The sequence below is a fragment of the Nicotiana attenuata genome, chromosome 7 (genome assembly GCF_001879085.1).
Source record: "Nicotiana attenuata strain UT chromosome 7, NIATTr2, whole genome shotgun sequence".
NCBI classification, from domain to species: Eukaryota; Viridiplantae; Streptophyta; class Magnoliopsida; order Solanales; family Solanaceae; genus Nicotiana; species Nicotiana attenuata.
The window spans coordinates 99,243,611-99,249,728 of record NC_031995.1 but is presented as its reverse complement, the minus strand read 5'-3'; the positions used below and the strand labels follow the sequence as shown (position 1 = coordinate 99,249,728).

Genomic DNA, 6,118 nt, shown 5'->3' with positions numbered 1-6,118 from the left:
TGACACCATTTTTAAAATTATTTAACATATACCCTAATTTTGACAACTTCATATCAGTCTTCGCCTCCTCTTCTTCCTCTTGTGACCTATTCGCTCCTTTCTTCCTCTTATTTTCCTCTTCTTCTTCTTTTTTCTTTCAAACATATGAGACTCTGTGTAAGTATTTTTGATTGGATATGAAGTACACAGTAATTTAGCACTAGGGTATGAGATTTGAGTAATCACCATTAAAGGAGCTTGAAAACTCAAATCAGTAATTGAGATGTTGAACATCTAATCTCGAAATCATCTGGGTATTTAAATATGGAGTTGAATGAACGTATACTAACATTTATTTGAAGATTTGGAGTATAAAGCAAGAAACTCCATTAAAATTGTTTGAGTCTCGAGTTCAAATTTTTGAAGATTTTGCTACTGCAATTTCAGGTTTGTTAATTCAAAATTAATTGATTAAAATCCTTAGACCTGCAATCCTTGTTGGAAACGTGATTGAATATTAACGGGAGTGTGAAACTCGAAGAAGCATTCGGGACTCAATTATTGAACGTTTCAAAGATACTCTGATGTTTGGGACTGCAGGGCCAAATTTCAGTCATTACCAGGTTAAACACTATCTAAAGTTTGCGACTATCAAGCAAGAATTCAGAAAAAATTATTTGAAGTTCAAATATAACAAGCTGATTTTTTCTGAAGTTTGTACTACAAACTGAAGAACTTCAGACTAATTTTGTTTGAAGTTTGCACTATGAACTGAAGTTTTCTCGATTACCTTTACAAATCAGGCCAAATTTTAGGCGAAAATATTTGAAGTTTTGCTTTGATAAAGCCACACTTCAGGCAAAAAATTCTGAAGTTCAAACTTCAGACATACACAATTGATGCTTTACAATAGAATCTATGCACTAAGGCATTGATGGATATATATATATATGTATATATATATATATATATAAAATATATTTAAATTAGCGAGTGTAGGGTTTTTAATTCTTTTCCGATTAAATAAGTGGTGTGACAAAGAGTATACTTTGTTTTGTATCTCGTCATTTCATATAATGATGAGCTTAGATTATTAGTAGAGCTGTCAATATGGGCGCCCAGCCCCACATGGGCTTTAGAAAGTGACGGGTTGGGCTGGGCTAGCCCACCATATTGATGGGCCTTATAATGATCAGCTCACCCCAGCCCTATGTGGGCTACGAGCCCCCACGGTCCGGCCCACCATTTTCTTAAAATATAATTTTACATTTTTTCTTTAATTTCTAAACTAAAAAAAGATAAATATATATAAATTAAAAAAATCTTATTGGAAAAATTTCACAAAACTTAATAACCTTTTATACGGTTCTAATATATCACAATAAAATTAAAAAAAGTAAAAGACAAGACTATATTTCATTCACTAAAAGTCAAAACTCAAAACAAACTATTCAAGAGAACGCCCATGACACTTAGGGATATCTAACACACCATCTTCATCAAACACGTTTGAATCCGCTTATGAGAAGATTGTCTTAACATCTTTATTTTCTTCTACATCTACAATTTGTATGCAATATTAATTAGTTAAATATTAAGAATAATTAACGTTTTAAAACTTTGATCTTTTAATATGATGAGCTTAATAAACTTTAAGCTTGGGATACTCTTCTTGTTATTTTTTGTGTCATATACTTTTTATATTATATATATAATAAATACGTATTTTTATTAGGCCCACGGGCCGGCCCAGCCCAGCCTCAGTCAAGCCTCACGGGCCACGGGCTTATTCGGGCCGGGCTTAAAGCCCTCGTTTTTAAATGGGCTCCAAAAATCTAGCCCAGCCCTGCTAAATCACGGGCCGGGCTGGGCTGGGCTGACCCAACGGGCCAAGCCCATATTAACGGCTCTAATTATTGGAGAAGCAGAAGCCTACTAAGGCATGGTAAAACGACTCAAACATGCTCCTCTTACCCCAATTTTAATCAAACATTACGACAATATTGTTGGTTGGTAAATGAAGCAGTGAGTCTATAGTCATGCTATATAGGCTAACACAAATTCTAAAAAATTTAAGATCTATGAAAAATTACATAAAATAAAATGCCACGATAAACAATTCAATTAGAACGTTATCAATTACAACTTAAACATTAAAAAATTAAATCCATTTTGGAAAGAAAATGCCATAGGTGCCTCTACGAAGTAAAAGAAATAAAGAAATTTAACATTATAGTTTAAATTATCTCTACAAGGACTACTCAGAAGCGAATTCAAAATTTATAGTTTATGGGTTCCTACGATAACTTTAGGTAAAGTTACAATAATAACTGAGTTTAGGCAAAAGTTATTGAATTATGTGAACCTGTATGTAGTACGGTTGATCCGCCCCTGTGACTACTCCTTTTCATTATTGAATTTTCTTGGGATGCAACCAAGTTTAAGATAAAACATTGGCCAATTGTTACCCTAATAATAGGGTCAAACTCCTTAATGCTGGAATCATTACAATCTCTCCCTTGATTAGAGTTGGATGTAAATAGAAAGGAATTATGTGATGTCTTTATTATTTGCTTAAAATTCTTAGGGTAGCTAGCTCAATTGTATGTTTTATCCATGTCTCATCTTGACCACCATTAAAAACATATATATTATCATCGTTTCGAAAATTACTACGATCGAGAAGTGCAACTAATTATCCCTCTATTTCTACCATTGTTGGTGAATGCATCTTATACCTCATCAGTAAAAATTTATTAAAATTTCAAAAATAGTAGATATAAACTCATAACTTTAAAAATATAATGAGTTTAACGCTAAAAACCTTAAAAGTTGAACCATAGAGTTTAAATCATGGATCTGCCTCTGGCTTTGTGCTGACCTGGATTAAGTTGAGACCAATAATAGCACCATCTTAACAATTCTGCGCCACCAATTTACGACTCTCATCTTTTGCTTTAATTCGAAGTCGCTCTGCTCTTGACCCAATGACCTGCATGCCCTAAATAGAAGCAGCAATAGTTAATGCCATAGCTGTTTTGGGCATGACAACCGACTTCCTCAGCATGGCGATAAAGGGAACAGCGGCATGGACTGCTGTAAACCATGATAGTGAGAACTTTTCAGTATGCTCTCTCCATATTCCGAGTGGTATATTAGCGGCCACGCCCAAGGCTCCAATAACAAGCATCTTTGAAGCCAGTGGCTGTGGCCGCAACGTCTTAACAAAGGAGGACTGCCCTGACTGCAACAACTGCCCGCGGGCATTTAATCTTCACTCCAGGAGACAGTGGAAAAGTTATTGCCACAAATGGGAGGACATTCCTCAAAGCTCTATAAGATTTGGCAAGAGGACAGTTCCCTGTCTCCAACCATTCGTTTCCCATTGTCTCGTGTTTAACGGAATTTTCCTGTTTCTTCTTTTTGGATGATTCGGGCTTTTTCTTATGTGAATTCCAGCTTCGAGAGAAAGAATCGAAGCTAAAAGGACCTCCTGGTCCGAGTCCTGATAAACTTATGGTTGCAGCTTTAGAAACTAAAGTATGAAAGTGAGCGGCAGATTCTAATTCCATGTGATTATCAAAAAGTAGAGACGAAACCAGTATTTCAACTTTATAAGTTCTAGATTTTAAAATAGCTAATGACTTCTTGTCGCCAGAGGAGTATCAAACAAAGTGAAATGGAGGAATATTGTTATGTGAAAAGTATGATCAGAGAATATAAATAAGATGTGTAATAAAGTTGTATTTGAGATGGATTGGGTTTTGCCGCAACTATAATAGCCTATGGTTTCGATATTGTTTAGGTTTGGGTTGTACCCTTTTTTTTTTTTTTTTTTTTAAGTCTTTTTTTCCAATTTTTTCTGCTCCCCCCCCCCCTAACTTTGCCTTAAGAACTAAAATTTCCCACCAATTTTAGACTATATTTTTTTTTTCTTTCTATTTTGCCCTTCTCAATTGTCAATCTCCAATCCTTGTAAATCTTTTCATTACGATATTTTTTATTTATCTATAGCACTAATATTGTACCATCTTACTCTAAATTGTAATTTTGGTTTCGTCGTATGTATAAATAAGAAATTCTTTTAAGAATGAGTTAATACCCTAAAATCCTCTTAAACTATTACTCCCTCCGTTTCATATTATACGAGATAGTTTGACTCGGCACAAAGTTTAAGAAAAAAGAAGAAGACTTTTGAAACTTGTGGTCTTAAAATCTTAAGGTGTAAAACTTTGTGGGTCCATGACATTTGTACGGCTATAAAAGCTTCTCATTAAGGGTAAATGGGTAAAATGAAAGAGTTTAAAGTTGAATTATTTCCAAATTTAGAAATGTGTCATTTGTTTTGGAACAGACTAAAAAGGAAAGTACCTCATTTAATATAAAACGGAGGGAGTACATTTTTGTCATTTTCCTATCTAAACTATTAGGTGTCCCCAAAACCACCCTGAACCATATTGCCGCTCGTATTAAAAGAATACCAATTTAAATCTTCTTATTAAACTCAACACCTTGTAAAGAATAAAGTTGAATCTCTTAAACCTTCTTTATGTAATCTGGAATTGGAGAATGTAATTGTTGGGTAATTGATTTTTTATTTGTGAAATTTTATTTTGTGTAATCTGTTTTATGTAATATAAGATGACTTTTAAGAAATACAAGACTAGTTGCCTTTATTTATATTCTAATTATATTACAAAGTGAATATAAATAAGGATTTATCAATTGGAGTCTAGCATAAAGCACAATTATATAGTATTTTGGCCAAAACTCCTAGAATTAATCAAGTATTCGTGAGTAATACATCATGAGTAAACTAGACGCGTCTCCAGAATGCAATAAGGGGGTTTTAATATGAAGGGCAATACAGTTCAGGTGGTTTTGTGGACACCGAATAGTTTAAGTAGGAATTTGACAAAAACTTGATTGTTTAAGGAGATTTTAGGATATTAACTCTTTAAGAATTTGTTTCAATATAAATCGCCATTTCTTGTAAGTATTAGTTTATATTAAGTATTTGAGTCCCCTACCCCCTTCTTTTATTTCTAAACTAGTGAAACTATCCGCGGTTCGCTCAGTTATGAAAAATATTAGTAAATCATACTTTATTCCATGTATATTGCTTGGATAATCTAAATAACTAAAATATTAAAACCAATAGAGTGTATATGCAAAATAATGAATTTATTTATATATATATATATAAAGAGTTTGTATCGCCGCATATCTCTAAAACCTCCTGATGGTTATGCCGGAGGTGACACCCTTTGGCCAATTTTATTTTTTGTATATTCGTTAGTCATAACACTATCAGTAGGCCTAGATATTTTCTCAAGGTTGCTTGTTCTTTCTCAAATATTATCTCTTTTTTTTTAATTTTAAAGTGTATTATAAAGCACAAAACTTTCATAAGATACACTTGCATATAAGTAATACTATTGGTGGCTAAAGAGAGGTGCCAACACATCTCTTTTTATACCATATATACTCCAATAGAGAGTAACCGCAGCTAAACCATGACTCAAATTGTGCAAGAAACAGAAAGATTCAATAGTATTAATAGCAAAAATATCAATATACGAAATTAGACTATCTTCACACAGATGACTTAGAGTGCATATGACCAAGAGGAGAGCAAAAGCAATTGTCAAGAAAATTTAATTCTGAAAAAACCAACAATCGAGGAGAGGAGGAAAGGGGCTAGAGGCATCGCTGATTTTCACAATATACAATCAAATATAAATTAGCAATAGAAAGCTTAAACTGAATAAGTTCAATTCAAACTAAAAAAAAGGTTAAAGAAGGAATAGAAAGAGACACATGTGTTGTTTTTGAAGAGCAACTATTAGTAGTTTGAATAAAATAAATCTTCAACTTCTGATTATACCATATTTAATCCTAGTAAAATCAAGCTCTTTTCTTGCCAAGAATATGATTCAGCCTTAAGAAAAGTAACATATGACTTGCAGTTGATGATATTGGGTAAACTTTGTGATTAAGTAGGAGAAACCACGTCCATCAATAAATAGAGTAAGCCATTTCTGAAATATATAGAGGAAGTCATTTTTGAAGAAAATTTACAACTTCCTGTCGACGCCCCCTTTCTCCCAAGGGAAATCGGGTTTACGACATTTTTGGA

The 6,118-nt window shown here is 33.3% G+C and overlaps 1 pseudogene; it reads right to left on the bottom strand.

Moving 5' to 3' along the window:
• Positions 2,894-3,551, bottom strand: LOC109230316 (annotated as a pseudogene).